General features: G+C 44.5%; 1 protein-coding gene across 2 annotated transcripts in view; it reads right to left on the reverse strand.

The window, feature by feature from the left end:
* Positions 1-17,362, reverse strand: part of CHAF1A (chromatin assembly factor 1 subunit A) — a 229,156-nt gene that overhangs the window by 193,958 nt on the left and 17,836 nt on the right. The window lies entirely within an intron of this gene.

Below are 17,362 nucleotides of genomic sequence, written 5' to 3' on the forward strand. Positions count from 1 at the left end.
CACAACGCACCAAAAAACGTTACAAGCAACGTTTTTTTTGGTGCCGACGATCCGCCACAACACGACGCAACCGTCGCACGACGGTTGCGACGTGTGGCAATGTGTCGCAAATACAAGCCTATGGAGAAAAAACGCATCCTGCAAACAACTTTGTAGGATGCGTTTCCTGCAAAACGAAGCATTGCGACGTGCGTTGTACGACGCTAGTGTGAAAGTAGCCCAACCCCAACACACCCCTAACCCTAATCCCAACTCTAGCCATAACCCTAATCACAACCCTAACCCCCAACACACCCGTAACCCTAATCCCAACACAAATCCTAACCCTAATCCCAACCCTAATCCAAACCCTAACCACAACTTTAACCCCAACACACCCCTAACCATAACCCTAACCACAAGCCTAATCTTAACCCTATTTCCAACCCTAACCCTAAGGCTATGTGCCCACGTTGCGGATTCGTGCGAGATTTTTCCGCATTTTTGAAACATCCGCAGGTAAAAGGCACTACGTTTTACCTGCGGATTTACCGCGGATTTCACCTGCGGATTCCTATTGAGGAACAGGTGTAAAACGCTGCGGAATCCGCACAAAGAATTGACATGCTGCGGAAAATACAACGCAGCGTTTCCGCACGGTATTTTCCGCACCATGGGCACAACGGATTTGGTTTTCCACAGGTTTACATGGTACTGTAAACCTGATGGAACACTGCTACAAATCGGCAGCGGCCAATCCGAAGCGGATCTGCAGCCAAATCCGCACCGTGTGCACATAGCCTAATTCTAACCCTAGTGGGAAAAAAAAAAGAATAAAAAAAATATAAATAAAATATATATAGATAGAGAGAGAGATTCAAAAAAAGAGGCTTGAAAAAGGCTCAGATGGAGCTGAAATGTCGCCCGGCTATGTGGGTTGATTAAAACCTTCCACATTTTCTCACTTTAATAATGGAGTGCTGCCTCTTTTTTGAATCTCTGTGAATCTGGTGCAATCGTTGGACTGGTTGCCTGAGGCCCTGCACCTGAAGATAAGTATAAGCGTGGTGCTGTTCCTTTTCTACTAATATATATATATATATATATATATATATATATATATATATATATATATATATATATATATATAGGAAAAAAGGGAAACAGCACAGCTATTAAACTTATCTGCGGGTGCAAAGCCTATAAGGAGCCCGTCCACCGGCTATCCTCAGTCCATAGAAATACCAAAAAATAGGCAGCACTCCATAGTCTTGAAAATCTTGGTGCAGTTTAATCAGACCCACATGTCTTCATAGCAACGTTTCGGCTCAGACTGAGCCTTTCTCAAGGCTTGAGAAAGGCTCAGTCTGAGCCGAAACGTTGCTATGAAGACATGTGGGTCTGATTAAACTGCACCAAGATTTTCAAGACTATGGAGTGCTGCCTATTTTTTGGTATGTATATGTATATATATGTATATATATATATATATATATATATATATATATATATATATATATATATATATATATATATATATATATATATATATATATATATATATATATATATATATATATATATATATATATATTTTTTTTTTTTTTTTTTTTTAATTTATTTTATTATTGTCCCTACCTATGAGGGGGATAAGGAAGGGGGGGAGATTCATTTACTATTTCATTTATTTTGATCACTGTGATAGGTTTTATCACAGTGATCAAAATGTACCTGGAACGAATCTGCCAGCCGGCAGATTCGGCGGTCGCACTGCGCATGCACGAGCCATTTTGGAGAATGGCGGCGCCCATGGAGAAGACGGACAGACACCGGGAGGCTCGGTAAGTATGGGGGGGGGAAAGAAGATCGGAGCACGGGGGGGGGGGGCGTTCAGGAGGACGGGACAGAGCGGAGGACTGGGGAGGAGATCGGTGGTGGTGGCAGATCAGGGTTTCCAGCCATGGCCGATGATATTGCAGCATCGGCCATGGCTGGATTGTAATATTTCACCAGTTTTCATAGGTGAAATATTACAAATCGCTCTGATTGGCTGTTGAAAGTGAAAAAGCCAATCAGAGCGATCGTAGCCACGGGGGGTGTGAAGTACCCCTCCCCCTGTCCCTGCAGATCGGGTGAAATTGGAGTTAACCCTTTCACCCGATCTGCAGGGACACGATCCCTCCATGACGCATACGCTGCGTCACAGGTCGGATTGGCACCGACTTTCATGACACAGCGTATGCGTCATAGGTCGGGAAGGGGTTAATGTGCAAACCATCTTGGGGAGTAAAAGGTGTTCAGCTTTCCTTTAAAGTGGATAAGGGACTCATTTAAGCAGATTTCCCTTTGGGGAATCAAACCTGGGGTTATCTCAAGTGTGTACACGGTGTGACATCACTGTAATGCAAAAACCGTTAAAATTACCTCAAAGTGCATCCGGGTCATAGCTATGAAGAAATAGTGTAGTTACATACCGATAACGGTATTTCTCAGAGCCCATGACCGCACTACCAGAGAGAGGGAATCCGCCCTTCAGGGACAGGAAACCTACAGGATAAAAAGGGCAGTACCTCTCTCCTGTGTCAGTTTAGTTTACAGAGCATCAGAGGTCCTCCAGGTTAGTGACAACAGGAAATATACATTTTTAGCAAAAATACTTATGAAGATTACACCGTGTCTAAATCAAACACACACTTCGTATAATAAAGTGCTCACCGCACACGTGATAGGGGGGAAAATAAGCAGGTGCTGTCATGGGCTCTGAGAATTACCGTTATCGGTAAGTAACTACACTATTCTCAGTCGCCCATGACAGCACTACCAGAGAGAATTGCAGAGATAATTTATTTAGGGAGGGACCACAGCCTGCAAGACCCTTCTTCCGAAGGTTAAGTCAGACGAAGAGGCTAGGTCTAAGCGATAGTGCCTAAAGAAGGTTGAAGATGTTGACCAGGTGGCCGCCTTACAGATTTCATCTATTGGTACCTCCGACCTTTCGGCCCAGGAGGTCGCCATAGCCCTTGTAGAATGCGCCTTGAGCCCTTCAGGCACCGCGTTTCCCGTGGACGAGTATGCCAAGGCTATCGCATCAGTTACCCAGCGAGCTATAGTGCTTTTGGAGGCTTTGAGTCCTTTTCTAGGTCCCTGAAAACAGACAAAAAGAGACCCTTCCTTCCTACACTGTCGGGAGGATTCTAGGTAATGTATTAAGCACCTTCTCACATCTAATGTGTGGAATTTTTCCTCTTTTTGATTTTTCGGGTTTGGACAGAAGGAAGGAAGGATTATCTCCTGGGACCTATGGAAATTGGAAGCAACTTTGGGTAGATAAGAAGGGTCTGTTCTCAATATTACCCTATCCTCCATGATTTGCGTAAAGGGAGGATTCGTAGATAGAGCCTGGAGGTCACTAATTCTACGGGCAGACGTTAGAGCTGTAAGAAGGGCTGTTTTGAAAGATAAGATTTTAAGTGGTATCGAATCTATGGGTTCAAACGGGGGTTCAGTCAGAGCTGATAATACTAAATTTAAGTCCCAGGATGGAGGACTTTTGATTTTTATGGGCCTGGAACGTACAGCGGCTTTAATGAACCTTGACACCCATGGGTTAGTGGCAATATTATCATTGTATAACGCCCCCAAGGCCGATATCTGCACTTTTAAAGTGCTCACTGAGAGGCCTTTCTGTAGAAACTCTAATATTTTCACTACTGGGACCCCATCTTGTAGTTTTACCCCGGAGGTGGACAAACTTTTTCCAGGTTTTACCGTAGATTTTAGTTGTTACAGTTTTCCTACTTTTTTGTATAAATCAGGTTTATTGAAGCAAATAAACAATACAAACAATGGTACAGTGCTGAAACAATTATTAAACTCAACGGGGTACAACCCGTAGATCGTACAAATAAAGAAAGTCTCAGCAAATATTAAATGTAGTTGGCCACTGCCAACGATAACACTTTCAAGTTAGCAATGATACTCTTCATAGTTGAAACATATAAACAGCATCAAAGGCAATCAAGCATTACTAGATATATTTAATCGTTTATATTAGTATAGAATGTCACTAGATATAAGAGGTAAGCAGAAGTAGAAAGAATTAAAGAAATGGAAATAGGAGGAAAGAAAGAAGAGAAAAAGAAAGGGAAAAAAAAAAAGGGGGGGGAGGGGGAAGGAAAGCGGGTGAAGGTAAGAGGGTACGCTAGGTATGAGGAATGCGGCACCCCTCCCGGGCCGACCCCAGGCCCCATGTAGTGGAGAGAAGAACATTGAGTCACCAACATTGGCTTTAGGCCACGACAGCAGGCCAGAGGATAGGGGCAACGACCATTACGCGAACGCTCCCATATCGGCTCCAGATATGAATTAGGACCTGGACAACCATATGTCCAACTCCGGGGTCTCCCTGAATACAATCCATGAAGCCCAAGTGTTAAAAAATTTCGCCGAATCCCCCATGGATTCACTTATCAATTGTTCCATTCTGTAAATGTTGTTAAGCTCCGCAACAAAATCGGAGCCTGAGGGGTAACGATCCTGCTTCCAGTATCTAGGAATCAAATTCCTGGCAGCCGTAAGAAAATGTCTGAGAAGACTCCTCTTAAAACCAGATATCGACATGTCACAGAGAGACAAGAGGGCTAGTTCCACTGTGGGTTGTATTTTGCGAAAGGATAATTTGTTATGGAGATCGAAAACTAGCATCCAGAATTTCTTTATGGGTGGACATTCCCACCAGATATGGACATAAGTCCCTTTTTCTGATGTGCATCTCCAACAGATATCCGGTATCACCGGGAACATAGCGTGAACCTGGCAGGGGCATCTATACCACCTCGACAGAACCTTGTAACTCCTCTCCTGTGACACAGCCGACAGCGAAGTCCTAAAGGTGAACAGAAAAATCTTATCTCTTTCCTCTTGGGACAATGAAATCCCTAAGTCACTCTCCCATCTTGAGAAAAACGTTGGGAAGTCATGTGTTGGGGTCTGACTCTCCTGGAAAAGATGATATAAGAGGGACACCTTACGATACGGGGGCTCCTCAGCGAGACAAATTTTCTCGAAAGGAGTTAACAACCCCATGGACTTATTAAGTTTAAATGATGTGCCTATGAAGCTCTTTAGCTGTTCGTAAAAGAACCAAGAGCCCTCAGGAGGTTCCCCCCCCCTGGTATATTTCGTGTAGGGACTTAATACCTGTCTGATTTATGAAGTCAAATATAATGGGTCTTGAAGCTCTGTTTTTACTCAGGAAATTTTCCCTACGGAGACCTGCGGGGAAGTGAGGATTGTCGTAAATTGGGGTTAGTGGACCCGGGGCTGTAGAGGTTATAGTATTTCTGCCACTCTGTCGTACAAGTAGAAGCATGTTCCTAGTCATGAATGGAAGGTTCGACCTCAACCCCCCCACTCCCGTGTTCCATAGTATCGTCTGAGGATCCCCGCCAACGAGATCACCCTCCAGGCCCACCCATTTCTTGTTGTTACTGCTGTGGTATAGGTCTAAAATGCAAGTACCTAATGAGGCACGACTATATACTAGGAAGTCTGGTAGGCCAATTCCCCCCCTCTTCTTGGACCTGCTTAATACAAAATGTGATATTCTTGATCTAGCATGAGACCAGACCAATCGGATGACCGCTTTCTTGAGTCGCGAGAAGAAGGACGCGGGAAGATATAACGGGATTGTCTGGAAATAATATAAAAGGCGAGGCAATAAGTCCATTTTAATTACATTAACTCTACCAAACCAAGACAGTTGAAGTTTATGCCACTTCTCTAAGTCCAGCTCCGCTTTTTGCAACGCCTTTTTAAAGTTTGCATCGTACAAACCAGATGTTTTGGCTGTTATTCTGATCCCCAGATATGGAAGTGAATCAAAGCGCCAACCAAACGGGAAAGAGGCTCGCAGCCCACTCACCTCAGATGGTGGTAGGGATATGTTTAAGGTCATGGATTTATGGGAATTAATTTTGAAATTGCTTAGGTGACCGAATTTCGATAATTCTAAAATGATATTGGGTATGCTAGTTATGGGGGAGGTAACATATAAGAGGATATCATCGGCAAAAAGCGCCAACTTGTGTTCCTCTGATCTTAATTTAACTCCTCTTATGGAGGGGTTATTGCGTATGGCGGTGGCCAGGTATTCCATTGACAGGATATATAGGAGAGGGGAGAGCGGGCACCCCTGCCTCGTACCATTCCGTATCTCGAACGTGTCTGAAAGGGTGCCATTCACCTTCACCTGGGCGTTAGGGGAGGTATATAAGGCCTTTATTCTATGCATCATATTTTCTCCCAGACCAATCCCCGCCAGGGCCCGGAACAAAAACTCCCAGTGCACCCTGTCGAAGGCCTTCTCAGCATCGATCGACAGGATACACATGGGATCACCCCCCTCCCGTCCCGTCTATTAAAGAGATGGTCCTAATGGTATTATCACGCGCCTCCCTGCCTGGGACAAAACCAACCTGGTCTTGGTTAATCACGTTTGGAAGGAGAGGGCTCAATCTATTTGCAATCATCTTCGCGTAGATTTTAATGTCTAAATTTATAAGAGATATTGGACGATAATTATTACGTAACGAGGGGTCTTTATCTGGTTTTGGTATGACCGTGATATGAGCAGCCAAAGCCTGAGGGGGAAAGGAACCACCCGAGGAGACCGAATTACACACTTCAAGAAAAATCGGGCTCAATAATGAGGAGAAGGATTTATAAAAACCGGCTGAGTAACAGTTTTCCTACTTTTTAATAGTGTAGACACTAAATTATCTGAGAACCTCTTTGCCCTTAGCAGTGACCTCAAGTTCCACGCTGTCAAGTGGAGATTTGCTGACTGAGGGTGGAGCACCGGTCCCTGGTATAAGAGTTCCGGAAGGTCCGGGAGAACCCAGGGATCTGTAACCGATAGGATTCTCAGCCAGGAAAACCAGGCCCTTTTGGGCCAGAAGGGGGCTATTAGAATAATCCTCGCCCTGTCCTGTCTGATCTTCCGCAGGACTGCCGGGATAAGTATATGAGGGGGAAAGGCATATGCAAGACCCTGAGTCCAGGGAATCGTGAACGCATCTAGCGCCCGAGGGTTCACCCTGGGGTTCAGAGAGCAAAATTCCTTTACTTTCCTGTTTTCTATGCTGGCAAAGAGGTCTATTACCGGGACCCCCCCTGATTTTGGTAATCTGATCGAAGATGCTTTGGTTCAGAGCCCACTCCCCCTGTTTTAGTTCGGTTCGGCTTAAGAAGTCTGCTTTTTGGTTCTCTACCCCCCTTTATATGTAGCACCGAGAGGGATAGGAAGTGATCTTCGGCTAAGGTGAAGATTTGGGAAGTGGTCTTCATTAGCGCTCAGGATCTGGTCCCCCCTGGTGGTTAAGATATGCTACTACCACCTGACTGTCCGAAAAAACCCGGACATGATGCCCCCGAAGGCTGGGAAGAAAAAAAATGACAGAGCATGGCTCACTGCGCAAAGTTCTTTTTGATTTGAGGATACCTCGTATTCTCGGTCTGTCCAGACCCCCTGAGTAACACCGTTGTCCAAGTGAGCTCCCCACCCCGTGGGACTGGCATCCGTGGTAACTATTCAATGTATATCTATCACCCACGGAACCCCCTTTGCTAGGTTGTTGGAATCTAACCACCAGGCTAGGGAACGAATAGAGTCCCCTCAGTGTAACCTGACTCCTCAGGATATCCCACTGGAGGTCTCTGGTATGGATTTGTGCCCACTGTATTGCTGGGAGACAAGCAGAAAGGGACCCCAGTAATGACATTGCTCCTCTCAAGAGTCATATGAGGATTTGAGCGAGCTCTGGACACAATAGTTGATATTTTTTGTTTCTTCTGGTCTGGAAGACGACATTCCTGTAAAACCGAGTCCAAAGTCAGGCCCAAAAACTCTTGAACCCTGGTCGGTTCCAGTTTTGATTTTTGGATGTTTATGGGCCAACCTAATTCCGTTAGAGTCTCTATTACTCTGTTGCATTGTTGGCGACAGTGTTGGGCTGAGTTGCTGACAATTAGGAAGTCGTCGAGATATGGTATTATCAGAATGTCTTTTTCCCTTATGTGGGCCATCATTTCCGCTACCAATTTGGTAAATATACGGGGTGCTACTGAAATGCCAAATGGGAGGACCTTGTATTGGTATTCCCTTATTTTCCCCTCCATGACTACTGCTAGTCTGAGGTATTTTTGTGAGTTTTCGTGGATGGGGATGTGATCGTACGCGTCGCTGAGATCCAACACTACCATGAAACAGTTCGGAAACAGGTTTTTTTATTGTTGATTTTATGGATTCCATTTTGAAAGTTTGATTCTTTACATAACTGTTTAATTTCCGTAGATCTATTATTGTGCGGAAGGAACCATCCAGCTTTGGGACCAGAAATAGTGGGGAAAAGAACCCTTTCCCTCTTTCCAGTAGGGGAACTTCTCGAATCACATCTTTGATTATGAGTTTTGAGATCTCTTGTTCAAGGGCCTGTTGTTGCCGAGGTGAGGGTTTTAGTGGAGTGACCACACAGTTTTGGGGAGGAAGGGCGGTAAAGTTTATCTGAAGTCCCATCTTTATTAAGCTTAAAATCCAAGTACTGGAAGAGATTTTTTCCCAGGCCGGAAGGAATTGAGACAGTCTTCCTCCCACCCTGGGGGAGGTGTCACTTAGGGGTCTTTTTATTTCTTGGGGAATTGCCAAAGAGGAAGCCCCTATCTCTACTTCTCCCATCGTCCCATCTGTTCTGTTCTCTTGGGGGACGCCTCCGGAAAAACTTCATATTCCGAAAGGGCCGCTTAACAAATGGTGTGGTCAGGTTAGGGAATCCCTTCTTATCTCCAGCTTTTTGTAAAATGTCATCTAGGGTCTCCTCAAACAAAAATTTCCCCTCACATGGGATTGGACAGAGTTTTTGTTTTGTCTGTAGGTCGCCCGGCCAATTTTTTTTAGCCATAGCGTCCTACGAGCTGCATTAGATAAGGCTGCTGATTTTGAAGTGAGTTTGATAGAATCGGCTCACGAGTCAGCCAAAAAAGCTGCCGCCCCCCTAATCATGGGAATTGATTCAATTACTTTATGTCTAGATACCCCATCTCTTAATTGTTTTGTTTCTCTAAATTATCTATCCAAATCATTAAAGATCTGGAAGTACATGCGGCTGCTATTGCACGTCTTAAACATCCCCCTGCCGACTCCCAGGCCCCTTTAAGGAAGGTATCGGCCCTTTTATCGAGGGGATCTTTCAGCGTTCCCATGTCCTCAAAGGGCAATGCAAACTTCCTTGATGCTTTGGCTACTGCAACGTCAAGTTTAGGGGCTTTGTCCCATGACGTAGAAGCCTCCTCTGCGAAAGGATATTTCCTTTTAAGGGAGGGCACAGATGAATTTTTTCTTTCTGGTTCCTCCCACTCCTTTTTGATTAAGGCCTGCACGTTTTCGTTAAAAGTGGAAAGACTACGTTTTTTCTGGCCCAGACCTCCAAACATAACGTCCTGTACTGTTTTATCAGGACGTGGATCTAGGACTCCCATTGTAGATCTTACAGCCTTCACAAGGGCATCTACTTCGTCTAAGGGGAAGCAGTGGCGGCCTCCACTCGCAGAATCCGAGGAGGAAGAGGAACCCCGTCTGTCTGACATACTCTCATCAGAACTAGAAGAGTCAGAGTGGGAATAGGGCACAGGTGTTTTATCCTTAACCCCCTCCCCTTTAAGGGACTTGAACGCTGTTTCTACCTCTGATCTTATTACTGATCTTAATTCAGAGGCAAAACTAGGGGTTTCTTCACAAAGGACTTGTCCTATACAGGAACCGCATAATTTCTTATCCCAGTTCTGTGACAGGGGTTCTCCACATAAGGGGCAGTTTCTATGTTTAGTTTTCTCCGTTTTTTTCCTTGCCTAAAAAATAAACGGAAAAGGGGACCCCAATTATTTGGTGAACTTTCACAAAGATCACTCACCCATCTTGAGCAGCCACAGGTACCGGTTCTGGAGAAGGTATGGGATCTTGTACGAGACGGTGACCCGAAGTAGATGGTGTCGGCTGGCTAGATATATTGGAGGCTTTACTCTGCGGCGTGGAATGGCTCCTGGAGCGGGTACTTCTGGTGCCTGCAGACGTCCTTCTCTTTGGCTCATCTGACTTGCGCTGGTGGTGACGCTGCTGTTGCGACTGTAAGGGCTGCACCGGCTGGAGCTGCTGATCGCTGTCCGCCATATTGGGACTGCATGCAGCAAAAGGCGCTCCCACAGCTGTGCTTTTTAACCCCTTTACCCCCAAGGGTGGTTTGCACGTCAATGACCAGGCCAATTTTTACAATTCTGACCACTGTCCCTTTATGAGGTTATAACTCTGGAACGCTTCGACGGATCCTGGTGATTCTGACATTGTTTTCTCGTGACATATTGTACTTCATGATAGTGGTAAAATTTCTTTGATAGTACCTGCGTTTATTTGTGAAAAAAACGGAAATTTGGCAAAAATTTTGAAAATTTCGCAATTTTCAAACTTTGAATTTTTATGCAATTAAATCAGAGATATGTCACACAAAATACTTAATAAGTAACATTGCCCACATGTCTCCTTTACATCAGCATAATTTTGGAACCAAATTTTTTTTTTTGTTAGGGAGTTAAGGGTTAAAAGTTGACCAGCAATTTCTCATTTTTACAACACCATTTTTTTTTTTAGGGACCACATCTCATTTGAAGTCATTTTGAGGGGTCTATATGATAGAAAATACCCAAGTGTGACACCATTCTAAAAACTGCACCCCTCAAGGTGCTCAAAACCACATTCAAGAAGTTTATTAACCCTTCAGGTGTTTAATAGGAATTTTTGGAATGTTTAAATAAAAATGAACATTTAACTTTTTTTACACAAAAAATTTACTTCAGCTCCAATTTGTTTTATTTTACCAAGGGTAACAGGAGAAAATGGACCCCAAAAGTTGTTGTCCAATTTGTCCTGAGTATGCTGATACCCCATATGTGGCAGTAAACCACTGTTTGGGCGCATGGGAGAGCTCGGAAGGGAAGGAGCGCCGTTTGACTTTTCAATGAAAAATTGACAGAAATTGAGATGGGACGCCATGTTGCGTTTGGAGAGCCACTGATGTGCCTAAACATTGAAACCCCCCACAAGTGACACCATTTTGGAAAGTAGACCCCCTAAGGAACTTATCTAGAGGTGTGGTGAGCACTTTGACCCACCAAGTGCTTCACAGAAGTTTATAATGCAGAACCGTAAAAATAAAAAATCATTTTTTCACAAAAATTATATTTTTGCCCCCAATTTTTTATTTTTCCAAGGGTAAGAGAAGAAATTGGACCTCAAAAGTTGTTGTCCAATTTGTCCTGAGTACGCGGATACCCCATATGTGGCAGTAAACCACTGTTTGGGCGCATGGGAGAGCTCGGAAGGGAAGGAGCGCCGTTTGACTTTTCAATGAAAAATTGACAGAAATTGAGATGGGACGCCATGTTGCGTTTGGAGAGCCACTGATGTGCCTAAACATTGAAACCCCCCACAAGTGACACCATTTTGGAAAGTAGACCCCCTAAGGAACTTATCTAGATGTGTTTTGAGCGCTTTGACCCACCAAGGGCTTCACAGAAGTTTATAATGCAGAGCCATAAAAATAAATTTTTTTCCCACAAAAATTATTTTTTAGCCCCCAGTTTTGTATTTTCCCTAGGGTAACAGGAGAAATTGGACCACAAAAGTTGTTGTCCTATTTGTCCTGAGTACGCCGATACCCCATATGTTGGGGTAAACCCCTGTTTGGGCACACGGGAGAGCTCGGAAGGGAAGGAGCACTGTTTGACGAGCCCCTGATGTGCCTAAACATTGAAACCCCCCACAAGTGACACCATTTTGGTAAGTAGACCCCTAAGGAACTTATCTAGATGTGCCCTAACCCTAGCCCTAACCCTAACCCTAGCCCTAACCCTAATGGGAAAATGGAAATAAATACATTTTTTTTATTTTTCCCTAACTAAGGGGGTGATGAAGGGGGGTTTGATTTACTTTTATAGCGAGTTTTTTAGCGGATTTTTATGATTGGCAGCCGTCACACACTGAAAGACGCTTTTTATTGCAAAAAATATTTTTTGCAATACCACATTTTGAGAGCTATAATTTTTCCATATTTTGGTCCACGGAGTCATGTGAGGTCTTGTTTTTTGCGGGACGAGTTGACGTTTTTATTGAAAACATTTTCGGGCACGTGACATTTTTTGATCGCTTTTTATTCCGATTTTTGTGAGGAAGAATGACCAAAAACCAGCTATTCATGAATTTCTATTGGGGGAGGCGTTTATACCGTTCCGCGTTTGGTAAAATTGATAAAGCAGTTTTATTCTTCGGGTCAGTACCATTACAGCGATACCTCATTTATATCATTTTTTTATGTTTTGGCGCTTTTATACGATAAAAACTATTTTACAGAAAAAATAATTATTTTGGCATCGCTTTATTCTCAGGACTATAACTTTTTTATTTTTTTGCTGATGATGCTGTATGGCGGCTCGTTTTTTGTGGGACAAGATGACGTTTTCAGCGGTACCATGGTTATTTATATCTGTCTTTTTGATCGCGTTTTATTCCACTTTTTGTTCGGCGGTATGATAGTAAAGCGTTGTTTTTTGCCTCTTTTTTTTTTTTTTCTTACGGTGTTTACTGAAGGGGTTAACTAGTGGGACAGTTTTATAGGTCGGGTCGTTACGGACGCCGTGATACTAAATATGTGCACTTTTATTGTTTTTTTTTTTTATTTAGATGAAGAAATGTATTTATGGGAATAATATTTTTTTTTTTTTTTTTACACATTTGGAAAAAATTTTTTTTACTTTTTTACTTTGTCCCGGGGGGGACATCACAGATCAGTGATCTGACAGTTTGCACAGCACTGTCAGATCACTGATCTGACTAGCAGCGCTGCAGGCTTCACAGTGCCTGCTCTGAGCAGGCTCTGTGAAGCCACCTCCCTCCCTGCAGGACCCGGATCCGCGGCCATCTTGGATCCGGGGCTAGAGAAGGGAGGGAGGGAGGTAAGACCCCCGCAGCAACGCGATCACATCGCGTTGCTGCGGGGGGGCTCAGGGAAGCCCGCAGGGAGCCCCCTCCCTGCGCGGTGCTTCCCTGCACCGCCGGCACATCGCGATCATGTTTGATCGCGGTGTGCCAGGGGTTAATGTGCCGGGGGCGGTCCGTGACCGCTCCTGGCACATAGTGCCGGATGTCAGCTGCGAGAAGCAGCTGAAACCCGGCCGCGATCGGTGGCGCTCCCCCCGTGAGCGCTGCCGATCGCTATGACGTACTATCCCGTCCAGGGTCAGATAAGCCCAGGGCACCTCGACGGGATAGTATGTCTAAGGTCACAGAGGGGTTAAATATCGCGCCGATTCACCCCCTCCTCCAGGGCTGCGTTCCAGGGAAGCGCTGGTCCCCCTGTTCCAAGTGCGCATGCGCGCTCTGCCCGGGACCCGGAAGTGGTCGGCGTCTAAATCCGGTGCGGCGGCCATCTTGGTGCTCTCACACACACCGAGCCGCCGCTCCGGAGCAGGAAGCGCCTCCACATAGCGCAATAGCACGCCGGGTCCCAACGGCCCCTACCCCAATCCGGGGAGGCAGCCACGCTTCCCTCCGCGCGCTCTGCAGCCCCATCGGACCCAGCAGCGGCGGCGTCGGACACCGCACCAGCGGTGACAGGGGCCTCCCCGCCGTCATACCCCACTGGCCGGCTCCAGATCACAGGTACCGAATCCTGAGGGTTCCCTGTCAGGGACAGGAAACAAAAATGATGCAGGAGAGAGGTACCGCCCTTTTTATCCTTTAGGTTTCCTGTCCCTGAAGGGCGGATTCCCTCTCTCTGGTAGTGCTGTCATGGGCGACTGAGAAGTTGGAGTGTTACATAAAATATCAAACACTAATATTGCAGAATTTCTGGTATCGTCATTATTGCATGTGAAGCACAAGTCCACAAACCATCCTTTCTACCGCATCAAGAGATCCAATTAGCAAATGATTGTAGAGATTTCGGGAACGAAATTGTTGGGCATATAAATTAGTCTGGGCCACTATGTGCTTCACAAAATACTCATTGAAAAAGTTTAAAATGGCAGGCCTCACAGAAACGGACTACTGATTCCTGCTTCACCACAAAAATCAAGGTTCTAAGGATCATAATTAGTGATGACAGAATACACTCGTTAGTCGAGATTTCCTGAGCACGCTCGGGTGTCCTCCGAGTATTTTTTAGTGCTGGAGATTTAGTTTTTCTTGCCGCAGCTGAATGATTTACATCTGTTAGCCAGCATAAGTACATGTGGGGATTCCCTAGCAACCAGGCAACCTCCACATGTACTTATGCTGGCTAACAGATGTAAATCATTCAGCTGCGGCAATAAAAACTAAATTTCCGAGCACTAAAAAATACTCTGAGGACACCCGAGCGTGCTCGGGAAATCTCGAGTAACGAGTATATTCGGTCATCACTAATCATAATTTGTGGGGGTGCGCTCCACCTGTAGGCTCATATGAAGTCCTAGGTTCTCTACATGGTGATGGTGATTGGTTCATTCTCACTGGGTGAGGGGACAGAATAGGAAACAATATAAGGCCAGGTTCATATTGCGTTGGTGCAGTCCGTTCAACGCATGCGTTAAACGGACTGCGCAACGCTAGTGCCTTTTAAAGATCGTGTTATGCGATTGCGATAGCACAGATGATCCATCTACGATAATGCAACGCTAGTGCCTTTTAAAGATCGTATTATGCGATTGCGATAGCACAGATGATCCATCTACGATAATGCAACGCTAGTGCCTTTTAAAGATCGTGTTATGCGATTGCGATAGCACAGATGATCCATCTACGATAATGCAACGCTAGTGCCTTTTAAAGATCGTGTTATGCGATTGCGATAGCACAGATGATCCATCTACGATAATGCAACGCTAGTGCCTTTTAAAGATCGTGTTATGCGATTGCGATAGCACAGATGATCCATCTACGATAATGCAACGCTAGTGCCTTTTAAAGATCGTGTTATGCGATTGCGATAGCACAGATGATCCATCTACGATAATGCAACGCTAGTGCCTTTTAAAGATCGTGTTATGCGATTGCACAGATGATCCATCTACGATAATGGTGACGGACCCAGAAACGCTGCAGACCGCGTCCGAGGGTTCGTCACAGAATGACGGCACATCGGTAACGCATGCCGATTATGACATGCAATAGCAATGCGCTACATAATGGCAGTCAATGGGTGCGCTGAAGCATCCGTTACATTGCGTTAGTGCCGCTGTGTAACGGATGCCAACAGCGCATTGCCATTAATGCACTATGAACCTGGCCTAAGGAATGTAGCATCCTTTAGCTCAATATCAAAACCAAAGAAGGCGTATCACTCTTAGGTTGGGTACAAACTTAGGGATAATTAGACAAACTAAAGAAAAATGATGATATAACATATATACATAGTCACTGACAACAGCAGCATCAGGGGATAGATGTAGAACTGTGCCAGGAACAATTCAGAATCAGTCAGCAGCAGTAGCGATTGACAACAGGGACAAGGTCATTACACCACAAATCCCAGCTAGAGTACAGAAGTTCAGCACAATGACCACCCTACATACATACTTTTTTTTTTTTTTTTAACTGTAATAAAGCTGTGCAAAAATGTCATTTTGTGTTAAACTACTGTCCCACAGAGCCATTGGGTCGGTTGGGCGCCGCCATCCGATCACACCAATCATACGGTGGCTCCAATGTTGCCGTAATACAGAAACCACCTATGATAGGTGCAGTCACAGCATCGATCACCACTAGACACTCATGCCATAGGAATAACGTTTCGCTGATTAAACTGAAATTGCTGCAATTGGCTGTCAAAATTATCAAGCTAATCACAGTTATTTCCAATAGGTGATTGGTAAGGCTGCTTTACACATCATTTTTCAGGAACAATTTACCCATTATGACATGCACATGTTAAATGTAAGGAGGAGATTAATCATTTAAGGTAGAAAATCTACTAAAGTATGATATTTAATAGTAACAGAGCACTGAGCATGTGTTAAAGATTCAGAGATGCACTGTTCAACCATGAATACCAACAAACAATTTGTGTTACGCAACACATTTTTATTTCATTATGATCAACAACATTAAATACAAAACAAGACAGAGTATCCCAAGGAGACCACTGCATACACATGTATATACGTATGGAAAGGATAGCTTCATGGTACTAAAATCTAATAACCCTAGACTTCCAATGAGGAATAAGTCTGCTAAATTAAGAAGCTTGGGTGAAACACACGGAGGGGGTCTTCTAACCAAACTACACATATCCCCCATTTATCACTTCACCTGATGTAAGTAGTCTTCTTAATTTAGCAGACTTATTCCTCATTGGAAGTCTAGGCTACACCTTATTAGACATGGGGATTTTTGCACCATGAAGCTCTCTTTTCCATATGTATATACATGTGTGCGCAGTGGTCTCCTTCGGATACTCGGTCTTGTTTTGTATTTAATAATATTGTTGATCACATATTAAAATAAAAATACACATTTTATGACACCTCATAGCATAAGTTGTTTGTTCGTATTTAGGCCATGTGCACACGTTCAGTATTTTTTGCGTTTTTTCATGATAAAAACGCGAAAAAAAACGCAAAAAAAAAAAACCGCTTACATATGCCTCCTATTATTTACAGTGTATTCCGCATTTCTTGTGCAAATGTTGCATTTTTTTCCGTGAAAAAAAATCTCATTGAGGGAAAAAAAGCAACATGTTCATTAAATTTGTGGAATTGCGGGGATTCCGCACACCTAGGAATGCATTGATCTGCTTACTTTCCACATGGGGCTGTGCACACCATGCGGGAAGTAAGCAGATTATGTGCGGTTGGTACCCAGGGTGGAGGAGAGGAGACTCTCCTCCACGGACTGGGCACCATATAATTGTTAAAAAAAAAAAAAAAGAATTAAAATAAAAATTAGTGATATACTCACCTTCGATGGCCCCGGAGTCTTCCCGCCTCTCAGCGGTGCATGCTGCCGCTTCCGTTCCTATAGATGGTGTGTGTGAAGGACCTGCGATGACGTCGCCGTCTTGTGATTGGTCGCGTGACCGCGACGTCATCGAAGGTCCTGCACACACACACACCATCTATAGGAACGGACGCCGCTGAGGAGATCGGCTGTCTGCAGGTGAGTATAACCATTTTTTCTATCTTTTACTATTGATGCTGCATAGGCAGCATCTATGCAGCATCTATAGTAAAAAGTTGGTCACACTTGTCAAACACTATGTTTGACAAGTGTGACCAGCCTGTCAATCAGTTTTCCAAGCGATGC

Source organism: Ranitomeya imitator, chromosome 1, assembly GCF_032444005.1.
Source record: "Ranitomeya imitator isolate aRanImi1 chromosome 1, aRanImi1.pri, whole genome shotgun sequence".
Taxonomy (NCBI): Eukaryota; Metazoa; Chordata; class Amphibia; order Anura; family Dendrobatidae; genus Ranitomeya; species Ranitomeya imitator.